Source organism: Akebia trifoliata, chromosome 13, assembly GCF_017979445.1.
Source record: "Akebia trifoliata isolate Shusen 1 chromosome 13, ASM1797944v1, whole genome shotgun sequence".
NCBI classification, from domain to species: domain Eukaryota; kingdom Viridiplantae; phylum Streptophyta; class Magnoliopsida; order Ranunculales; family Lardizabalaceae; genus Akebia; species Akebia trifoliata.
Genome location: NC_141387.1, coordinates 27,966,646 through 27,991,469, shown reverse-complemented (window position 1 = coordinate 27,991,469; position 24,824 = coordinate 27,966,646). Strand labels below are relative to the sequence as shown.

The following is a 24,824-nucleotide window of genomic DNA, read 5'->3' as shown; positions in this document are numbered from 1 at the left end:
CTTTGTTAGGACTCTGACAATCAACATATTCATCACTATCTACTTCAACTACCGACGATCCCACAATATCATCAATACGCATTCCCTCATCTTTGTCAACACCAATCTTATCCATAATGGACTACTACAACTGAAAAAAGACCAATAAACTACAAATGATTCAATTTTAACATTTCATTATTTCTTACAATAGTCAGTCGTACATGTTACCTACAAATTCTTCCAATTCATCATCAGTCATAACATAAACTAGCTTTAGAGATACCAAGGATCATAAACAACAGTACTTAGACATAGCATCTCACGTATTCATATTTGGAGTATTGGATCGGGAGGGAGTTGAACATATGTAGGGGAATTAGGACACCATTTAATGGGCCCAATGAATATCTCGAAGCTTAGAAGGCAATCATAGATGTAAGAATTTCCCTATTTCAAGACTGCTCAATTATTATTACCAAAATAAATTGTATAATACTTGAGGATAGAAAAGATCTGAAAGAAAAGATCGATTACGGGAGGATAGATCTTTTCGCAACCCTACGTTAATAGAATATCCAAAAAAATTCAGAATTGCATAAAAAAAACACAATTCTTATCAGGTCGATGGAGAAATGTGAGATCTATCAGGATTCATGTTCATGTGTGCATTTATTGAATTAAATCAAAACTAGACGATCGTGATGCAAAAATCAATCAGGAAATAATAGATCTTTTATCTTTTTATAAAACTAACAGACAGGTCTACAGAAACCACAATTTATAAAAAATACATACAATTGTTATCAGATCGATCATGTTATGTGAGATCCCTATCTATAATTCTATTCATGCACGCATGGCGCATACGAATCTGAAAGAAAAGAAAATTAAAAAAGAAAGAAAGATAAATCCTGGAAATAGAACAGAGAAACAAAGAATCCAAAAACCTCGACTAATGAACTCTGAAAAACCTAACAAGAATTGGACTCGGAGATTTGAAACATATGCATGATAAAAACCTAACAAAAACTAAAGTTTCATCAGTCTTAAATCCCTAAGGTGCTAGATAGAAATCTAAAGACATTTCTTGCAACTTCTAATTAAGATTATTATGACCAACTCATCCCAATCAACTTTCCCTTTGTTTATCATCACAATCATCTCATTATTGAACAAACACAAGTCCTCCACCTAAGCTTTGGAAGGATGTCAGGAACATTACACAGGCGGGTTGCGAGTGAAAACCACTACACCATGTCATATTTTAATGCTCGAGATCATGTGTAGATAGATATTGTTGTGGAGTATATAGCTCAAATTGGGTCTAACGTTTATATGTGCATAAATTATTCAAGATATTTTAAGAGGAGAATGGGGTAATCCAGAAAACTTCCATTTTTTTTAGGCAAATTAATTTATACAGATTGGTAAAATGTGGGGTGAAAATTTCAGCTTCAATAAAACCTGAAAAGAACTCCTATTCATCCTAGTTTGTAAGATTTTGAATCTTACTAAGGGTCGTTGAGCTCACTTGTGGCATCCAAATGGGTGTCCTCAATCAAATACTAAAAACAATTTAAAGACAAGGTTTCTACCAGATGACCCCGACAAGGTCACAGAGGGAACCCATATCTTCTTCAACACATTGGTCCTATATGGCTTAAAAAAAATAAATAATAAAAAACCTAATTTCTTTCAAATCATCTAAGTTTAAAATAAAAAAAAACCATCCACATTATTCAAGTTCAAGAACAACAAAAACAAAAAAAAAAAAAAAAAAACCAATCGATTCAAGTTCAAGAACAATAAAAACAAAAAAGTAAAAATAAAAAAACCCAATCGATTCAAGTTCAAAAACAACAAAAACAAAAAATAAAAAATAAAATACCCAATCGATTCAAGTTCAAGAACAACAAAAACAAAAAATAAAAAATAAAAAACCTAATCGATTTGTTATCGCCTAAAAAAACAAGAGTTAAATAAATACACGTTCGATCGAAGACGATAGAACGACGACGACGATAGTGAGAGAGGGCTGAGAGAGCTCTTCGAAGACGATAAGAAGCATCGGGTCGTTCTTTTACTGTCATTCGAAGAGAGAGAGTGAGAGAGAGGATGTCTGAGAGAGGGAAAGAGCTGCTCAAGTATTCGAGAAATGGGTTTTCGAGAGAGAGAAATCATCGATGGGTTCAGTTGGGGTTTTGTAAGGGAGAGAGTGATTCGAAGAAGAGAAAGAAAGATGGTTGAGGGAGTTAAAATAGAATAAAACAATTTTGAGGGAGTCGATTATAAATACGAGATATTTTATAATAAAAGTCTAGTAACGCTGTTGAACCGTCGGATGCGTTTTAATCTGACGATCATAAAACCTAGGCACGAGACTTTGGGGTTGCTGAATCGCTCCCATATATATATATATATATTTGAAAAATACTTGTTTCATTAATGTTTATATATTAATATACCTTAAAAATATGTAGGATTGTATTGGAGCGATAGACGGGATGCATATTAGTGCATTTGTACCAATAGCGAAACAAATACGATATCGAGGACATAAGGGACTCACACAAAATGTAATGGTAACATGTTCGTTTGACATGTTATTCACTCATGTGGGGGTTGGTTGGGAAGGGTCAGCTAATGATTCACGTGTCTTCCTTGAGATATTGAATACTCCTAGTTTAAATTTTCTATATCCTCCACCAGGTTTGTATTTAAAAGTTTTTCAATTATATTTGTTTATATTCAATATTAAAAATTAATATATTTTTTTGGATATTAGGTAAATACTATTTGGTAGATGCTGGGTACCCACTCATGGATGATTATCTCGCACTTTATCAAGGTATTCGATACCATCTACAACACTATAGGAGATCACGGACAAATGGTCGAAATAAATTATTCATCATTTACATTCTTCACTTCGAAATGTGATTGAACGAACCTTTGAGATTTTGAAAGTAAAATGGCCAATCTTGAAGTTAATGCGTTCATATAATTTGGACAAACAACTAAACATTGTTATTACCTGCATGACATTGCACAATTTTATCAGAAAATATGCTATCGTTGATGAAGAATTTGCTCGATTCAAAGAAGAAAGATCAACGGGAGTAGAAGAAGAGGGCATCACTAATCAAGAGTATCCAGTTCCCCCATTAGTAGGTCGTCAGAGTCAACAAATAATGAAAATACATAGGGATTTAATAGCTGATGCCATTTTTACTGGTAATCATTGATGTATTTTCATATTCTATTTTTTTATTTTGTATTGTAATTATAAATACTGTTAAATAATGTTGGAATAGAAATTATACTGTTTTTAAGTATATTTCAAAGATTCTATGCTTATTTATTTATTGTCTTTCTGTATGATGAATAGCATTGATGGCAAACTATACGTATCCACCATGTTGTTCATGTGGTCGAGTGATGACATTAGTCACAACTAAAATAAAAGAAAATTATGGGAGCATGTTTTATAGGTGTCCATCTTGGCAGGTAATATGGTATTGATATTAATGTTGGGTGCATATTTATATTTGGTGACATTGATATTAATTCATGTGTTATTTTACTTATAGAGACATGAAGGGTCTTTTCTGTGAGTAGATGAAGTTGATATTATCAATGATAATGTTCCTCAAGATAAAGTAACAGAGTCAAATAAGAATAATGAAAAATATATTTTGTATGCATTTGTTGGATGTATATTTTTTATGTTTTCATTTATTTTAGTTTTACTTATAATATTAATTATGATTATTATGTTTAAATGATGTCAGAATCTAAATGTGGTGGTTGTGGATGTGTTATGTATATACGATGTAATGTGGATGTGTTATGTAAAATGTGAAATTTGGATTGAATATTATGTAGGTATTTTGTTTATCAGAAAAATTTCATATGTTCAATTTCAAGAGGAGATGCTGTCAAAATTTTTATAGAATTTTATTATATTTATCTATATTTAGTGTAATTATATATTTATAGGGCTATTTTAGTAATTTTTGATGCATTTTACGTACATTATGTTAGATTGTGTATTATGCAGGTATTTTGTTTATCAAGAAAGTTTTATGTCTATTTTTAAGAAGAGATGCTGTCGAAATTTCTATAGAATTATAAATTTTTCTATAATTTTTTTTAGAATTATAAACATTTTAAAATTAAAATAATTATTTTTTTAATTTTTTATATAATTTTATTATATTTATATATATTTAGTGTAATTATATATGTATAGGGGTATTCTGATAATTTTTATGCATTCTGGTTGCATTATCAACCTTAAGGGCATTCTGATCATTTTACCCTAGTACAACAGATTTTAGAAGCTGTATCAAACAGTAATTACCAGATTCTAGTCAACAGCACAGCAATTTTAAAAAGCTTTATCAAACAAGTTTTTCAGCTTTTCAGATTCTGACAGTAGAAGCTGACAGCAGATTTTGGTAGCTGAATCAATCGCCCCCTTAGTAATGGAATTTCAATATATAATATGAATTTTGAGTTGTTTAGTTTAATTTAGAGCTTATTTTATGATTTTTCTTTTGTTTTTATTTTTCAGATTTTTTTATTATTATTTCGTTTATTGTGATTGATGAATTAGAAGACTGTGTTATTGTTTGTTAAACATCCAAATTTGACAGTCATACTCTATGGATTTTTCTTTATTTTTTTTTTAAACTCATTCTCCAATAATTTGATAGTCCAGGGCCGTCAAAAAAAAATTCTACACGAACATATCTAACGGGCACATTTGACGAGCTAAGATCGTCAAATATGGGCTTTTTTTCACATAGTACAATATCATTGAAATTATATTCTTTAAGGAATTTGTAAGAAACCTTAATGGATAGAAAACCTACTAAAAGTATTAATTAGGCCCTCAACCTTCATCTATAAAAGGGATTGACTAACCCCATATTAGAGTTGTTGAAAGACATGAAACGTTGAGATAAAGGAAGTGATATCCATCGATCACAAAAACTCAGTCAATTGAAATAGACATAATGGAGAAGGTGAGTCTAGAAAAAAAGACAAATCCGATTGAAATTTCGTAAAACACAAGGAAAGAATAAATTAAAATGAGCATCTTCAAAACATTGGATTAAAGGTTTAGCGATGGCATAAGGTAAGTAATAATAACTTGAACTAGATTTTATTCATGAATAATTGTTTAAGATATGTCACTACAACATTTTTGATTTATAGTGGCGGATTTTTCCGCCTCTACAAGGTAATTTTTCCGTCGGTAAAAGCTATCGCGGCGATAAGCAGCGGAACCAAAGATCCATCGTTGTTTCCTCCGTCGCTAACTATAGCGGTGGATAATGTATTCCGCTGTTGCAGGTAGTACCTTTAGCAACAGATATTAATATCCGCTGCAATAGGTCAAATTTTTAACAAATATAATATAATACATATAGCAGCGGATATTAAGATCCGCTGCTGCAATAGGTCAATTTTTTAATAAATAGAATATAATACATATAGCGGCGAATATTAAGATCCGCTGCAATAGGTCAATTTTTTAAAAAAAAATATAACACATATAGCGGTGGATATTAAAATCCGTTGCTATACGTTTTTTTTTTTTTTTTAAATAATTATATATCCTTCAAAAACAATATATAAAGACGGAATTTGTATCCACTGCTGTAATTTTTTTTCATATATATATATATACATTTAGCCTATGTCCTCCAACCTGTACAGATTGAGAACTTTAAAATAAATAATATAAGAGAGTTGTTATTGCCATACTAACTTTTATTAATCCCGCACTAATACATAAATAAATCACCAAAGAACTGTACATATTTATAGTTTAAACTAACATCTTTATTCAAGAGTTAAGACTATATTGACAAAAAGGAATGGTAGTTTCCATAGTAACAAGTTAATTAATTCTGCACAGAATGCTGAAACTAAAAAGTAATATTCTGCATGAATTTTCTGAAAGTTCATGAGATTTTTTGTGAACTTGGTCTAATAGAAAGTTCATGAATTTTTTTGAAAGTTCATATTCTGCACTATGGGTATACCCTCCTTGGTGAAACTGTGGGAAGTTCTTTGGGGTATTCAAATGGCTCTTGATTCTTATATTGATGAGGTCTCCCCTGAACTAGACCTCTTCTAATGTGGTTGATTGGATGAATGGAAGAATTGATAAACATAGAGAGCATTGGTAGTGTCAATATCATTAAAAGTTTACTTGTTTAATATTATGTATGATATGATAGCTATAGATTTTTCATGTAAAAAAATGTGGGCTTACCTCAAAATATTCAATAAGTTTACTTAAATGCCTCTTGTAACCTACAAAAGGCATAGAATTTTCCCTTAAGGGCTTTGAGCCTATCTACATGGAAACACCTTTTTCATACCATAAACACCTCTGAAGATTGAGAAATGCAGAATAAATATGGTAATGCGAAAGAGAAAGCAATGTCAACGGACATAAACCACTATTATACTACTACAATTTGAAATAAACACAAAAAGAAAGCATGGATAGAGTAGAATTATGTGCTTGTGATATTCTAAAATATTACCTCATGGGCAACGATTTTCATGGGTACAAAAACGGTACGAGTGCATCCATTTGAAACTATTATTCAAACTTCTCTCCTCCTTATCATCACTATTTATGTAAATGAGTGGTTAGAGACTCGATTCACGTTCACATTTATACAAAATTTTATAATATCTCTTGTTAAGTAGCTAAGATTCACAGAGTTCAAATTAGTTAATAGTTACAAATTGAACCAACATTAAAAATTGGAAACAGACATTACTCTCACTGTGGAGCTGATGTGCATGACATGGGAGTATCGTTCTATCGCCATGAGTTTCTCCACCTTCACAGACCCAAATTTTGCGACCTGCAGCACTAGTCAAGTTATATCCTAACTGATATATTCAAGGCACAAAAAAACAATATAGACAGAAGAATTGAGTTTGTAACTGATAACTATGTAGCACTAGTTTGTTAGTGTTAAATTGAGGACCCAAGATCACTGGTGGTGCCACATCAAAGTCCAAACTATACATGGTCAATATCCTTTCATATGTAAACCAATGCCCTTCAAATATAACATATTTGTTAAGCTAATAAATATATCTATTTTTTTTTAAAATTACATTGCATCCCAAACCCGAGTTCCAAAGTTGCTTACAACGGGAACCATTCCTTAAAGAAAAAGTATCAATTCATGCATGCATAAGTTGGTCGTGCATGAAAAACTCTTGTTAACAACTCCATTAGGAAGGATAGACTTAAGAGATTTATGATTTTTTTGGGGGGGCATAATTGATACCCAAGTATATAATTTTCATTTACTTTCTATTTGCATAGTGATATTGTGAAAATTATGAATTGATATGCATATATTAGACAAAGCAATCAACAAGTCAGATGTAAGAAGGGAGAATGTCACCATGTCTCATTAAGACTGTTGTTGTTAAGAGACAATGCAGTGAGATGTTTCAATGAAGACAAAGATGTGGGTATTGGACCTATGACTCCACAATTTGAAAGACTCAACACTGTGAGCCTACTAAGTGCCCCTATAAACAAGGTTAGCCTTGAATTTATAGGGTTATTTTCCACCAATAAGTACTCTAAATCAACTAAACCTGAAAGGGTATCAGGGATTGGTCCTGTTAGATAGTTATGACTCAAATCCAACAAGACTAGTCTCTTCAAGTTCTCTATATTTGGAGGTATTCTTCCAACAAGCATGTTAGAGCTCAAGTCAATTTTTTGGAGTAACTCAAGCTGACCAAAAGAACAAGGCAGCTGACCCTGAAGACCATTCCAACTTAAGTCAAAGATGATCAAACCCTTCAATCCTCCTAACTCTTCAAGGATTTCACCACTAAGGTTATTGTAACTAAGATCTAACTCTTCCAAACTAACCAACCCACCAAACTCATTTGGGATTTTTCCTTGTAAACTATGTTGTGAAAGACTCAAGACTCCCAAAATTTCAACTTCTGTTAAACTTTGAGGGATTTCTCCAATGAGGCTTGGGTTAGTAACTTTAGTAAGGATTCTGATAGTTTAGCAGAGGATTTACAAGGTGGGGTGGCAATATAAAAACCAATATAAAGCTTAGTGACATGAAAGATAGGAGAGTCTTGAGAACTCTCACATTGAATACCAGGCCATCACCACCTCCCATAAGCAGAACTGTGAGCAATTGTGGATCCATATCAAGTTCTTCCCTTAATTAATCCTATATAGCCGAAATATAACATAGCCCAAAATACAATTTAAGTCAAAAACCAATCACAAAAGACCAAATTGTTCATTTTAATTAAAAAAACTAATCACAAATCCAAAACCTTGGATATAACTACCCTACAAAAAGAGGGTCCGACAGGCAAGCCAAATACACAAAGCGCTCTTGGATATAACCTTGGATATAACTGACCATAGGCGGTAGATGGTCATCAAATACCTTGATCAGTAGCAGTAGATGTTATACGGTAACCGCCATCCAAACGTTTGTGGATTCCCTCACTTGGACACAAAAAATCGAGCTCAACAACCTGCACAAGTCAAAGACAGGATAAGAGAAAATAAGTAAATAACATTAAATACCTATCTTATCATCATTATCTACATCATTAATATATAAATCAAACCCTACAAACTAAAATACCCAAGGCACGTATGAATGTGTGCTGCACATGTACAAATGTTGTTTCTATATGTGTGAGTTTTGATGCATATTCAAATGATGAGACGACCCAATGTTATTTGCATGTTATGATGATGGATGAAAGACATAGAGATGATGATGGTAAACAAACCTAGGTGATTTCCCGCAAGACAATCCACCTTCTACTTCTACAATCCCTGTCCTTTGAATAAAACCCATATCTGTCTGCCTTTGCCCTTGGTCTGCAACATTCATCATACATATAAAGTCATGGCTTGTGCTTTGTCAGACGCTCAACAAATAATTCATGTAGGCAAAAAGTCAGTCCACTCTTAATCAATTTGTGTAGTTGGTAACACTAGAGAAAGATCTGTCATCCTTAGATCAACAAAACTTTGAACCAAAAAGAAAAAGAAAAAATTATGGGTTCTTATGACAGAGGATCAAATGTAGATAATACAACGAAAAAATAATAAATATAAGTAACAATTTATGAGATATACTTAGTTTACTAGAATTGCAGAAATTGGGATCCCCCTAACAAGATTCAAATGAAATACCACAACGTTTCTTCAAATCAGTAGCAAACATTGTTCCTCATATTTTTAATAAAAGATAATCTTCTCACCTAATCTATTGAAGAAAACATTCACTAATACTTTCAAAGCTCGGTAAAAAAATAAACATCCAAGTCATTCCACTTTTGCTTGCTCTTCATCTAGTTTCATCTTGGCCTACAAGAGGAAAAAAGAGTATCCAGTCTTCTATAAAATAAAATAAAAACAAAGAGAGGAATGGGAGAGTGACAAATTGACCTACATTAAGATATAAAATACCACAAAGTAAAAATGCCATAACATTGGAATTGATTTGAGAACCCACATCTCCATATCATGAGATTATAATAGTGCCAGTCATGTAAGTATTGATCTTCCCTTTTACAACTCCATAAGGATTTTTTGGACAGGCATATAGGTGAGGTAGTTAATGCAACTGTATAGTATGTCAGTGTGGCCAGCCATTTTATCAAAAATAAAAAATAGACGATTTCGTTAATAACATTTATACAACAAGGTCAGAAATTGGAATTTATATCCATCCTTTCTGTGTTGATTTACATATATCTCTAAATTTATTGGAGAATTGCCTGGACTAAGGTTTCTATACTTATACAAACAATTTCTGATTATGTCCTTTCTGAAAAACTTTATAGCTTACAACAGTTGTTAGGATGATCTTCGTCATCCATCAATCATTTGCAGTTCAGTTTTCACTAGCAGCACTATAGATGTTTTTTACACTATTATAGCCCTATAAAGGTTAGTTGCTGTAGACACCCCATTATTGCATCTGCCTAATTCGACAATTCGTCACCCGATTTTGGTGGATTCCTAATGATAAATATAAAAGAACTCTAAGGCTTGTGAGTATTGCTTGATTCTTTTTGTTTCTAATCTTTTCATCCCCCTACTTGTAACGACTCGACATAGAAATTTACGCACGCTTAGGATCGCTACACCTTACACCCGACTTATCTAACACGTACACATAGGTTCGCTACACAGTTCGATAACTTAGAAACTTCGCTACACTAGGAAGATATAACTTTAGATCTTAGAAATAATCATACAGGGACTGAAAGAAACCTCACACTGAAATCTCTAAAAATCTGTAAAATTTAAAAAATGACGAAAATATCCTTCATAAATTTTGAATCTCCGAAAAGTCTCGAAAGTACCTCCACTGCACTCAGAATGTGATTTCGAATCTAACGGAACTCAAATCTATGCAAACAGAGAAATTTATAAAAATTTATAAAAAATCATCAAAATGACAAAAATACCCCTCATATACCTCAAACCTCCGAAAAATCTCGAAAGTACCTCCATTACACTCAGAATGTGATTTTGAGTCTAAAAAGACCAAAATCGATGACAACAGAGAAGTTCAAGAAAAATATGTAAAATCGCCAAAAGACCAAAATACCCGTCAATATCCAACTCTAACATAGAGACCATAATCCCTAGGAAAATAAAATTCAAATAAAAAATTAAACCAAAATAAAATTCAAATTAAAAATTAAACTAAAATCCATTTAAAATCCAAAATTTAAAATTAATTTAGAATCGTAAAATCAAATTAAAATTCAATATAAAATAAAAATTACATTTAAATTAAAAATCAAGAAATCAATTAAAATACAAAATCAAAATCAAAATCAAATTAAAAATCAAGTTAAAAATCATTCAACCAATCAAAATGCAAAATTGAATTAAAATTTTAAATCAATCAACCAAATCAACCAATCAAAGTGCAATCAACAAATTAAAATACATTTAACCGACCAATTAAAATTTAAAGTTAAAATTTAAATTAATCAACCCGTTCAAAATTTAAACTAAAACTTAAGCTCAAATTAAACAATTAAAACTCAAATCAAAAATCAAAATGAACCAAATTGAAATTAAACCAACCAAAATCGAAATAAAAAAAAATCCAAAATTCAAGCTCAAATAAAAAATTCAACCAATCACAATTCCTTAGCAAGAAATTACCGTAGTACGAGTAGTGTGGAATCACCACCTCTCATTCTCCAATTTAAAAAAAAATTAAATTAACAAAAAAAAAAAAAAGAGTGAGAGAGAAGAGACGTGGGCACTCTCTAACTCTCCCATCTTCTTCTCCAAATGTCTACCCCACTCTCTAACTACCGCCTCTCCCATCTCTCCCATCTCCACCCTCTCTCCCTTGTTTTTCTCACGTTTTATGGGAGAGAACCACTATAAAAAAAAAAAAAACAGCAAGATGGACCAAGGGAGGAGGACATTTTTTGACTGGGCTACCCCATTTTTTGAAAAAAAAAAACACAGCAGCCTTCCTACATCTTCTTCTCGATCGTCTTCAGCTTTTTTTCCATCATCCTCAGCCCTCTCTGCAACTCTCGAAATAGCCCACCTTCCAACATCTTCTTCTAATCATCCTCAGATCTCTCTTTGCAACTTTCCAAACAGTACACCTTGTTGCCCCCAACTCCATTAAAGCACACACACACAGCCCATCTTCTCCATTAATTTTCAGCTCTCCATTCACTCATCACGTTTTTATAGCCCTTCACCATCCCATTCATCACATTTTTTACAGCCCCATTTACCATTCCATTTACCATTATTCTCAGCATCATCAACACCTCCATTATCAGCCCCATTTACCATTCCATTTACTATTGTTCTCAACATCATCAACACCTCCATTAGCAGTCCCATTTACCATCCTCAACACCTCCATTAGTAGCCCCATTTACCATTCCATTTACCATTATTCTCAGTATCATCAACACCTCCATTAGCAGTCCCATTTACCATCATCAACACCTCCATTAGTAGCTCCATTTACCATTCCATTTACCATTATTTGCAGCATCATCAACGCCCTCCATTAGCAGTCCCATTTACCATTATTTTCAGCATCATTATCATCCCCATTAGCAGCCCCATTTACCTTTAGTTTTAACACCATTACAGTCTCCATTAACAGCCCCAGCCATCCTCCATTAGCAGCCCCAATCTTGGTCCAAAATAACACCATTATCTCCCTCAATTGACATACATATGCCCTTCAAATATGTTTTTTTTCTCTTCTTCCATTATTGAACCTACAACACAGCCCTCATCATCAAAATCCCAACTCTCTCTCACGTTTTGCCCAATTAAGTGTTCTCCATTGTTGGCAAGAACACATCTTTCTCTACACTCATCTCTCCGATCTCTATAGCAACAAGTGTTCACGAGTCTTTGAATCTCGCTTGAAGGAATTGATTCGCCGTTCTCCGATCAATAGGTTATTTTTATTTTATTTTATTTTATTTTTTATATTTTTTTTTCATTTCATTTATTTATTCTCGATTTCATTCTTTAAATGCCTCCGAATTAATTCATGGATTTTTGGGGTATATGTGGCATTAATGGCAACTTTTAAGTTTCCGAAATATTAATGGAGCGATTCATCCATTTTTAGATTGATTGAATTAACTTGCATCTATCAAGTTGGTGGATCAGCTCATTGGGTGTTCATATTATTAAGTAGATTCATCAAATTTTTTTTTTTTTTAGCCAATTCGCAAATATTGGAATTGATTAACTCATGAACATACATGAAAAATAAAAATAAAAATCGATTTTTTCAATTTGCTAATATCAAATTGGGTTAACTCATTAATATTGGAATTGATCTACTCATGAATTTTTGAATACATGACAAATTAAGAATTCGATTTTCTCAAAGAAAATCAATGAGTCAACTCGCTGATTTTTATGTGCATTGGAAACTGAAATTTCCCATGAAATTGAACAACGAGTTGGTCCACTAATTTTAGGACACGTGGCAACTCAAAATTTGTGTGTTAACCCATTGATTTTAGGACACGTGGCAACTCAAAATTTGTGAGTTAACCCACTGATTTTAGGACATGTGGCAACTCAAAATTTGTGAGTTAACCCACTGATTTTAGGACACGTGGCAACTCAAAATTTGTGAGTTAACCCACTGATTTTAGGACGCGTGGCAACTCAAAATTTGTGAGTTAACCCACTGATTTTAGGACACATGGCAACTCAAAAATCGTATTTCTTTGATTAATAATTTGTGAGTTAACCCACTGATTTTATGCACGTGATAATTTAAAAATCGAATCCTTTTGATCAATACATGTGTGAGCTAACTCATTAATTTTGATGCACGTGATAATTTAAAAATCGTTCCGTTTCTAGTCTTTTCATCCCTCTACTTGTCACTACTCGACATAGAAATTTACGCACGCTTAGGATCGCTAAACCTTACACCCGACTTAGCAAGCACGTACGCATAGGTTCGTTACACAATTCGATAACTTAGAGACCTTGCTACGCTAGAAAAATATAAATTTAGAACTTAGAAATACTCCCACAGTGACTGAAAGAAACCTTACGATAAAAATAAAAAAAAATCTATAAAAAATCATCAAAATGATGAAAATACCCTTCATAAATTTTGGATCTCCAAAAAGTCTCGAAAGTACCTCCATTACACTCTGAATATGATTTCGAATCTAACAGGATCCAAATCGATGAAAACAGAGAAATTTATAAAAATTTGTAAAAAAATCATCAAAATGACGAAAATACCCCTCATATACCTCGGACCTCCAAAAAATCTCGAAAGTACTTCCATTGCACTTAAAATGTGATTTCAAGTCTAACGAGACCCAAATCGATAAAAACAGATAAGTTCGAGAAAAATCTATAAAAATCGCCAAAAGATCAAAATACCCCTCAATATCCAACTCTACAATTTAGAAATCCCGATCCCTAGGACAATGTAAATCAAAATCCAGTCTAAACTAAAAATAAAAATAAAATTAAACATTAAAAAATTCAAATTAAAAAATCCAAACAATTAAAATTAAAATCAAACAACTAAAATTAAAATCGAACAATTAAATCCAATCGAAAAATTTTCAAATTAAAAATAATAATAAAAAAAAAATTCAATCAACCAAAATAAAAATTTCAAGTAATCAACCATCAAAATTAAACTCAAATTCTATCAATAAATTTAAAATTTAAAATCGAACCCAATCCTAAAATCAAATTAAACTTCAATTAAAATATAAAATAAAAATTATATTTAAATTAAAAATCAATAAACCGATTAAAATACGAAATCAAAATCAAAATCAAATTAAAAATCAAGTTAAAAATCATTCAACAAATCAAAATGTAAAATTGAATTAAAATTTTAAATCAATCAACCAAATCGACCAATCATAGTGCAATCAACAAATTAAAATACATTTAACCGACCAATTAAAATTTAAGGTTAATTTAAAATTAAAATTAAAATTAATCAACCCGTTCAAAATTTAAATTAAAAATTAAACTCAAATTAAACAATTAAAACTCAAATCGAAATTCAAAACGAACCAAATTGGAATTAAACCAACCTAAATCGAAATCCAAAAAATTGACAAATCCAAAATTCAAGCTCAAATAAAAAATTCAACCAATTACAACTCATTAGCGAGAAATTGCCGTAGTACGAGTAGCGTGGGATTACCACCTCTCATTATCCAAAATAATAATAAAATAAAAAAAAGAGAGAATAAAACGTGGGCACTCTCCAACTCCCCCATCTTCTTCTCTCCAACGTCTCTAACTCCTCCTCATAACCACCCATGTTCTCCTCCCTCTCTCCCCTCTCTCCCATCTCTCCCTCTCTCCCTCTCTCATGATTCTTGGGGAGAATCACTATAAAAGGAAAAGGCAAGGGACCATTGAAAGGAGACTTGAGTGACATTTTTTACTACCCTCCATAATCAAAAAATTCTGTAACTTTCCATCTTCTTCCTCTCCATTAAAGTTTCAACTTCACTTAGTTTGCTGTCCATTTTTTAGTCTTCATTAAAGCCCCAACTTCACCTAGTTTGATGCCCAATTTTGAGTCTCCATTAAAGCTTCAATTTCGTCTAGTTTGCTGCGCATTTCTGTGTCTCCGTTAAAGCTCCAACTTCACTTAGTTTGCTGTCCATTTTTGAGTCTCCATTAAAGCCCCAACTTCACCTAGTTTGATGCCCATTTCTGAGTCTCCATTAAAGCTTCAATTTCACCTATCTTGCTGCCCATTTCCGTGTCTCCATTAAAACTCCAATTTTACTTAGTTTGCTATCCATTTTTTCACTCATTAAAGCTCCAATTTCATCTATCTTGCTGCCCATTTTTGTATCTCCATTAATCCTATAACTTCTCTCCAATACTCTTTCGCTCCATAAAAAAATAATAACAATTTCTCTCTCTCTCTTCGGCAACGCTCCTTCTTTGATTTATTGGACACCCAACAACGGTCATCATCTCCTCCTATTCCAACATCATTGGGCATCACAAGCTTTTCGATTTCTTTTTGAAGGAATCCACGCATCGAAAATTATTTGGTGAAGGTAAGTTATTTTATTTATTCACTTGTTTATTTTTTTTATTTTTTTATTTTTAGTTTATTTTTATTATTATTGATCCTTGATTTCTCATTTTTATGCATTCGAATTAATCCGTTGATTTTGGAGGCATACATGGTATTAATGGCAATCTTTAATTTTTCGAAAAATTAGTGGATCAATTCAACCATTTTTGTTGATAGATTGATTGGGCCAACTCATTATTTTCAAATTAGTGGACCGGTTCAATGATTGTTGATGTCTATCGAGTCAATTCGTCGACTTTTGATGTTAGTCGGTTAACTCATTAATGTTGATCTACTCAATAAAAATTATTGGTGTACACGAAAGATAAAAATAAAAAATCAATTTTCAAATTAAAAATTGCGAGTCGACTCGCTGATTTTGGGAACATTGAGAATTTGAATCGAATTTTTTAAAAAATTAGGCACGTGGGTTAAATCACCGATTTAATACACGTGGCGATTCCAAAAAAAATTAGGTTTCTTTTGGTTAACAAATTACGAGTCGACTCACTGATTTTAGGACACGTGGCAATTCAAAATTTGTGAGTTAACCCACTGATTTTAGGACACGTGACAACTCAAAATTTGTGAGTTAACCCACTAATTTTAGGACACGTGGCAATTCAAAATTTGTGAGTTAACCCAATGATTTTAGGACATGTGGCAACCCAAAATTTGTGAGTTAACCCACTGATTTTAGGACACGTGGTAACTCAAAATTTGTTAGTTAACTCACTAATTTTAGGACGCGTGGCAAGTCAAAATTTGTGTGTTAACCCACTGATTTTAGGACGCGTGGCAATTCAAAATTTGTGAGTTAACCCACTAATTTTAAGACACGTGGCAACTCAAAAATTGTATATCTTTGATTAATAATTTATGAGTTAACCCACTAATTTTTTGCACGTGATAATTTAAAAATCGAATCCTTTTGATCAATAAATGTGTGAGTTAACTCACTAATTTCAATGCATGTGACAATTAAAAATTTTTCTTCAATTAAAATTATCGAGTTGATTCACTGAGTTTGTGTACATTGAAATCTAAAGCTGAATTTTCCCACGAAATGGACGCATGAGTTGATTCACTGATTTTTTGTATGCATTGAATATTTCAAATTGAGATTTCCTATAAAATCGGGTATGTGAGTAAACTCATTGATTTTAATACACGTGACATTTCAAAAATCAAGATTTAAAATTTATAGATTCAAAAACTCACTAATTTAGTGCACATAACGATTCAAAAATCGAATCTCTTTGATAAAATATCGTCAATGAGCCAATTCACTAATCTTATTCACGACATTGAAAATCGATTTCATATTGTTCAAAATATGATCGAATTGATCCATTAATTTTTGGTGTCATGTATGCCTCATTAAATCCATGTAATTATTTTAATCGTAGGATTTGTTTAGTAAATTCGATGCAATTTAATGATGATTGGATCCTAGTTTGACTTTTAATCTTTGAATGTTGACCGTATGATATTTTTGGATCGCAATAGAGACTGATCATCTTGATCAGGCGGGTTCGGTGCTTAACACCTTCCGAAATCCATAACCTGACCCCTTACCCATCTCTCTGATCCACGGACCGACCAATATCCATTTGGAGTTAATTTTGGTTCCTAGACCTAAACTAGGTGGCGACTTCCTATTCTTTTAAAAATTCTCGAGATACGTAGATCGGACCCCTAATCCACTATTTAGCGGACGGCCGCGGGGGTCGAGGCGATTTCATAATTGTGCACTTGGTAGAACACATAACTACCACTTGGGACCATCAGTTACTTATTGAATCAAAAGATCAACAAGCATTCAAGAAGCAGAAGAGAGAAGTAGAAGAGCATGTAGGGTCCTAAATCGAGTCATCTTTGCTTTAAGAGGAAAGTCTCATCATTTCTTTTCTGTTCGCATTTGTTTCATTGGTACGATTTTTAATGAGAAGTATTTTTTTTTTTATAAGGCCCTAATTAACAATAAATCACCTCATCAGATATAAGTTCGACCAGCACAACTCATCAATTATAATAATAAAAGCAAATGCTATCAAAAGGGACAAATTCTTAATTAACCTTTGATGGGGTTTCAGGATACCATTGCGCCCAAACTTAAGTGTCTACCACTTGGCTGGAGTCGAGAGTCAGGTCGTTTGGAAAGAACATCAGCGCCAAGTGAACCGTTAAAAATGGTTTATGAATCTGAACTCGGGGAAATTCGTAAGATCCTGACAGTCTTTGCAATGGATATGAACAACATAAAAAGTAAGGTAGAAGTGATAAAACAGATCTCTAAGTCAACAAGAGACCAGCCTGACGATCAAAGGGGCAAGGGACCAGAAGGTAACACATGAGGTTTATGAACTTGACGGAAATGAAGAGCATTATAATGAGAATCCAATGTTGGCCAACAGAATGACTCAGTTGGAAACAGCCATGAAAAACATAAAAGGAATTGACGGAATCACAATAGGAATAGAGATTTTGAATCAAATTCCTAAGATCCGTCTGCCAGAAAAGTTTTTAATGCCGAAAATGAAAAAATTCAATGGAGTAGGCTGTGCAAAAACGCATCTCAAGGTATATGTCACCAACATGCGCACAATGGGCCTCAGTGACGAACTGATGACATTATTGTTCCAGCGTACTCTATCAGGATCAACGTTACGATGGTTGATGTCCCAAGATTCAGCTGTAACTGAGACATGGGAAAATATGTCAAGGATGTTCTGGCACCAGTACAAGTACAGCACTAAAATCGAAACTTCTCGAAGGGATTTGGAATCCACTAAGCAGAAGAATGGGGAAACATTTACTAATTTTATTAGTCGCTAGAAGGCTAAGGCTACACAGATGTGGGATAGACCATCAGAAAAGGAACAAGTGGCTATCATCTTGAAAAACCTCTCGTAAGGGTATGCTCAGCATTTAGTTGCCCATTATCTCCCCACATTTGAATCCCTTTTACAAGCTGGAAGCCAACTTGAAGATGTTTTTGCCTCTGGGATCCTTTCCAACTCTTCTGCCAAAAACCCCTTCACTAATTCCAAACCTAACATCAACCATGCCTATATAGCTAACACTTCCACCACCCCAGTTCAACCCCCAACTCGAACCAATAATCAGGCAAATTTGGGTAGAGCCCCCCCCCCCCTCGACAGTTCGCAAATCTATGGATGACCCTCACTGTAGCCTTTCAGAAACTATTGAAAAAATGGCTCCTTACCCCTCTCCAACATTGACCTTTGCCAAACCCCTTACCAGTTTTCCATAATCCTAATGTCTTTTGCGAATTCCATCAAAGCCCTGGTCATCATACTGACTGTTGCATCTCTCTCCACCATGCCATCCAAAATCGCATCAATGATAAAAGAAGTCATCATTCCTACCCCAACACCGTCAAATGTCACTACCAATCCACTACTTGCATATCAGCCTCTGCCAACACTGAATATGGTTTCAAACACCCAATTATCATTCGACCCAATTTCTCTCATCCACCCAATTTACGCCAAACCGCCCAGTTACCCCCTTGTTGGAATAGCTTTCACTGATGAGGTCTATACCACAAGCTATAAGCCATTTGATCTAGTCGAAGATGAGACATACTGTCTCTCTCCACCTCGTTACGATAGCCCATCATATACCAGCCACCTCTTGGCACAAATGATCTCGAAAAACCCATTCTCTGTAACAGATAAAGATCCTTACCTATTGGCCGAAGAAGACGAATCATTTTTGCTCTCTTGTGATGAAGTCAAGTACATGACACGAGGAGGAAGAGTCTTTAAGCCACCGAAACTCAGTGTTGACAATCCAGCGGTCTTGGAAAGGAAGGAAAAAGTAGACTCCATCCAAGAAACCATTGAAGAGAATGATGTTGTGATCAAACAGCTAAAAAAGGTAGGCGCCAACATTTTAGTTTGGGATTTGCTCATGGCCTCTACAGCTCATAGGGAAGCAGTTCTCAAAGCATTAAGCGTAGCCTAAGTTTCCCTCGACACATCACTAGATCAACTAGCCAGTATAGTAGGGGCAACCTATGTTGAAAATAGTCTATCCTTCTAAGACTCAATTCTCTCGAAAGAAGAGCCGAGCCATACAAAGCCGCTGTATATCACCATTGACTGCAACGGAATGAAAGTCCCTCTAGTCTTGGTAGATAATGGAAGTGCAATAAATGTCTGTCCTTTGAAAATCGCAACTTGCCTTGGGTTCAAGACAGAAGACTTCAAACTAACTAGCCAAGGCGTCAGAACTTATGATAATACGAAAAGGGATGTACTAGGGACTTTGCAGTTATGAATATCTACGCGTATAGCAGACTTTCCTATGGAATTTCAAGTCTTGAATATTCAGTCATCATTCAACCTATTACTAGGGAGACCGTGGCTGCATCAGATTAAGGCTGTACCTTCTACTTTGCATCAGAAGATTAAATTCATCAAGGACGGTTTAGTGATCACACTTTATGGGGATGCCAAAATTATGAGGATTGTGAACAAAATAGAAATCAAGGATAAATCACTGCCTGAAATTCGATCCGAACAAAAAGAAATACAACTCAATGGGTTTGAATTTGAAAATATTCATGTTGTAATGACCTGAAAATCCTAAAAATGTATCTCAAGGAAAGAGTTTTAGATCCGTGCATTAATTTAAAAATATGGATTCTTAATTTTTAATATTTGAGGAAAATTAACTTTACCAATAGATTTAGAAAGATAAAAAAAAACATATTTTAGCCTGTAAGCACGCCTAAATCTGAAGTCGATTGAAAAAGTTATCAAATCCTCGAGTTTCCCATTAGATATTTTTTCAACATGTAAACGACACTTTAGAGACGTAATTTGAGGAAACCGATAAGACTATTAGATTCGTGTCGAAAAATCACCCGAAATAGACTATAAGTTTGTCCAATTCGGCATTCGGGAAAAATAATTCCTAAAATGACAAGTTTGTCCCAACTTAAGTTATATAAATATCTGAATTCTATTAGAAAATTTAAATTTTTCTTATTCTCCTCTCCAAACAAATCTCAACCATTTTCCCTCGATATTTGAAACTCAGATCTACGTCAAACGAGAATGATCCAATCTTAGCTGCAAGAAGGAAAGTTGTTCCTCTTGCCGAGGATTACGCGTGGACGCAAAGAAATCCGATTTTCGCAGGAAGAAAATTTTGAAGATTGGCCGGAGGCGATTTTAAACTCTGTTTAACCGTTGAAAATAGCTTGAAGTAGGTTGCATTCCCTTCTACCTTCTAGTTATGCGATAATTTTATAGATAAACCATGTGATTGTCGAAAAAATCGATCGTTTCATTAAGTTTATACATATTTGAACGATTTGAATCATGTTTGCATACTTATTTATGATTGGTTTTAGTTCATTTGATGTAATATAAGCATTTTATAGTTGGTATAATATTCGGATCGATTTTGGTCGAGTTTCGAAAAAAATAAAATCAGCAATTCGAAAAAGTATCCGAATGTTGAGTTTGGTTCTAATTTTTTTTGTGTTGCTTCCATCTATTATGTATACCCATTTCCTACCTTTATTTCCTTAAAAACAGTTAAGTATTAGTTTAAGTTCTTTAATAAATAAATAAATAACCCGTTTTAAATTTTGATTTTGAAAAATCATTTTTTTAACACCTAGCCAAATTTTCACAAATTTCCAACTTTTACGTCTTATGATTTTATCTTTGTTTCCTAGTCTTTCGACTCAACCAAAATTATCGAATGGAATTGGTTAATGCTATATGGATTTCGAATTACTTTAAAGGTGAAATTACTTTGATAGATATGTAGGAAATTAGATGATAGATTGATCGATTTAATTGATGGATGGATAGAGAGAACGTATGTTCTCGACTAATTGATGGGATAGTGGCTCCAGTTCTACGTAGTGGCCATGCCACGTAAAACGTGATTGATAGATGAGGGATGAAATGGTTGATGGATGGAAATGACAGATAACTGTCACTGGAGGGCACTACCAGACTTTGTTTGTATTTTCGATTAAAAGAAATGATATATTATATACAAAATAAACTATTTTGTTTACTAGTAAATGTTTGTAGAAAACCCATAAAGAGTGACGCGTTGCTGTGTATCCTGAAGCGACGAGTCAATCTAGGATAATACTAGATGTCATATGCTCTTCGGTAGTATGGGATACCTTAGAGCATACTACAGCTTATGAAATCCGGGAATTTTTTCTACTTATTTCTGAAGACATCCCATTTTTGTACTCGCCTGATTAATCAACTCATCAACCCGATCGCAACGGTTCACAATAATGGATGTCTATTCCAATGCTTTATTTTGTTACTAGATATGTTTAAGAAATCCGGACGAGGTATCTCGAACTGACAAAACTTAGAAATCACGCTACGTTAGGAAAATACGACCCTAGAAACATAGAAATAATCATCTTGCAGACCAAAAAGAAGCTTTAGAATAAAAATCACTAAAAATAATCAAATTATCAAAATACCCCTAACATCAAAACAACCCTAGAGCCTACGTTACGATTAGGAAAACACATTCAAACACATAAAATAATAAATCGAAACCAAATAAATCATTTCGCCAATTTTCATAGAATTCGACAAAATTATGAAAATGCCCCTCATAAAGTTCACGACCATTTCATACAAAAAAATTCATAAATGACAAAAACCAACATTCCCATTGAATTCCTTATGAAAAATTGATTCCAAAACATCCTGGAACATTGAAAAATGACTTAAAACGTAAAAAATCCTCTCCGAGAGCAAAACGGTAATTTTACAATTTTAATAATTAAAAATTTTGAAATTAATAAATAAATTATTAAATAATGTAAAGTGAAACATTAATAAAATTAATTTAAAATTTTAAACTAAAAATCGATCAATCAGGCTTTCAAGCAAAATTGTTGATGGTTGCTAGGATATTTATTTAAAGACCCCTCCATCTAGGGGCCCAAGAATTAAAAATATAATAAAAGGGGGTTCTCCAAAAATCAACGACAATCAAGTAAGACTAAAGTCAACATTAAAGTCAATCAAGTAAGACTAAAGTCAAGATATTAAAAGTCAACCAAGAAAGACTAAAGTCAAAGTATTAAAGTCAATCCCATAAGACTAAAGTCAAAATCCTAATCTAAACTAATCACGTCAATCTCATAAGACTAAAGTCAAAACCCTAAATCTAAACTAATCAAGTCAATCTCATAAGACTAAAGTCAAAACCCTAAATTAAAAGCCTAAAGACTAAGTCAATCTCATAAGACCAAAGTCAAAACCCTAATTAAAACTCTAAAAGAAACCCTAATCAACCCTAATGCTTCTAAAAAACTTTATAAATAGGAGCCTCCACACCATATTTTCGTATCAAAGAAAAAATCTTAGAAAAAGTAGGTGAAAAAGCTTCCACAACCTTCTAAAAATCCTAATTTTGAAGTCCTAACTCCTTACCTAACACCCATACTTCGATTTTAACCTAAAAAACACATTGGAACCTTTCAAAAACACTCCAAAAATCCATAACAAATTCGAAACATCCAGATCCAAGAAGGAGATACCTTGCTTCGGAATCAGAAATCAGATCCGGAGACAGAACGAAGCAAGGAGTACGGTATAAGGAGCAGTTTTACCATATCTGAGGGAATAGAACCTTTGCGTATCGAAGGTAATATTTTCGTTATTTTTTTATCTAGGTTTCATCATTAGCAATGTAGTCTTATTTGGGATAAGTAAAAACAGGCATTGGCCGGGCGGGGTTGGTGCCTAACACCTTCCAACCCCGTAATGTGATCCCCGCATTCAATTTTTCTGTAGTACATTAGTTTTTTTATCCGTTTAGAGTCAGTATTCAGTTCCTAGACCGTAATAACTAGGTGGCGACTCCCAAATCTTAAGGGTCAAAAATGGATCCGCGCACCCCGCGGATCGAGGGCTCTTTCAGTGGCGACTCCACTGGGGACTATTGAGGATTAGACTTGAAAAATCCCAAGTATTGGAGCATTGCTAAGATGACCTAATTTTTTTATTTAGCTCAATTTATTTTATTTATTTATTTATTTTTATGGCTTGATTGTGGATGATTTTGGGTATTGTATTTTTGTCCTATTAAGGGTCACTTTTTTATGATCCCTAGATAATGAAAGATTCAAATTGACATATGAAAATGATGGAATGATGAAGGTTGGGACAGCAATATTAAAATGTTTTTATATAATATTCTAGTGAAAATTAAGTCTAGGCACCTATTAATAAAACATAGACCCCATCGAGTAGATTAATTTAGAACTTGAATTCACTAAATTTCGTTATCGAGAGCCTTAGATATCATCGATGCAAGTTCAATATGTAAATCTGGAATTGTTACTGAATGAATGTTGGGACAGCAATGTTAAAACGTTTTTACAGAACATTCTAGTTAGAACTAGGTCTAGGCACCTTTAATAAAATGTATATCTCATCGAGTAGATTAATTTATAACATGAATTCACTCAATTTCGTTATCGGGAGCCTAAGATATCATCGATGCAAGTTCAATATGTAAATCTAGAATTGTTGCTGAATGAATGTTGGGACAGCAATGTTAAAACGTTTTTATAGAACATTTTAGTCAGAATTTGGTCTGAGCACCTATTAATAAAACGTAGATCTCATCGAGTAGATTAATTTAGAATCTTAATTCACTCGATTTCGTTATCGGGAACCTTAGATATCATCAATGCAAGTTCAGATTGTATTTTCCTAATTCACAGATAATCCGAATTTATCTAGTGTTAACACAGTTAATGTTCCTGAGAGCGAGCTCATTTGGCACTAGAATCTTTCTCTTCGATTTTCTTTTGGGATGTGTTTCTAATTTTTTTTTTAATTTAAAAAAAAAAGGGTTCATCGCTCCTCATCTCAACAATTATCATTATATCATCAATGTAACATCTATTGGAATCTTGATTTATTTAGGATCACCTAGAGCAACCCTTGATTGGATCATAAAATTATAAAAATTGTGTCTATTGCAATGATTGGATCTAATTGATTATTATATGTTGTACTCATTGATTGATCTACCACAATTGATGGATGTAGGAGATGTGCATGTTTAAATCTTAAATTGAACTATATGAATATGTTTTTGATCAATGTATGTCTGCACTTATATGATTTA

At 33.2% G+C, this 24,824-nt stretch overlaps 1 long non-coding RNA gene and 1 pseudogene across 1 annotated transcript in view; both read right to left on the bottom strand.

Moving 5' to 3' along the window:
- Nucleotides 1-7,204: 7,204 nt before the first annotated feature.
- LOC147388191 (uncharacterized) lies at nucleotides 7,205-8,166 on the bottom strand (annotated as a pseudogene).
- A 201-nt stretch (nucleotides 8,167-8,367) lies between these two features.
- LOC147388190 (uncharacterized) overlaps nucleotides 8,368-24,824 on the bottom strand; it is a 57,855-nt gene continuing 41,398 nt past the window's right edge. The window contains exons 2-4 of the long non-coding RNA XR_015171111.1: nucleotides 9,292-9,397; nucleotides 8,815-8,905; nucleotides 8,368-8,550 (exon numbers count right to left, since the gene is read on the bottom strand). This is a non-coding gene — a long non-coding RNA (uncharacterized LOC147388190). The remainder of the gene's footprint in view (nucleotides 8,551-8,814; nucleotides 8,906-9,291; nucleotides 9,398-24,824) is intronic.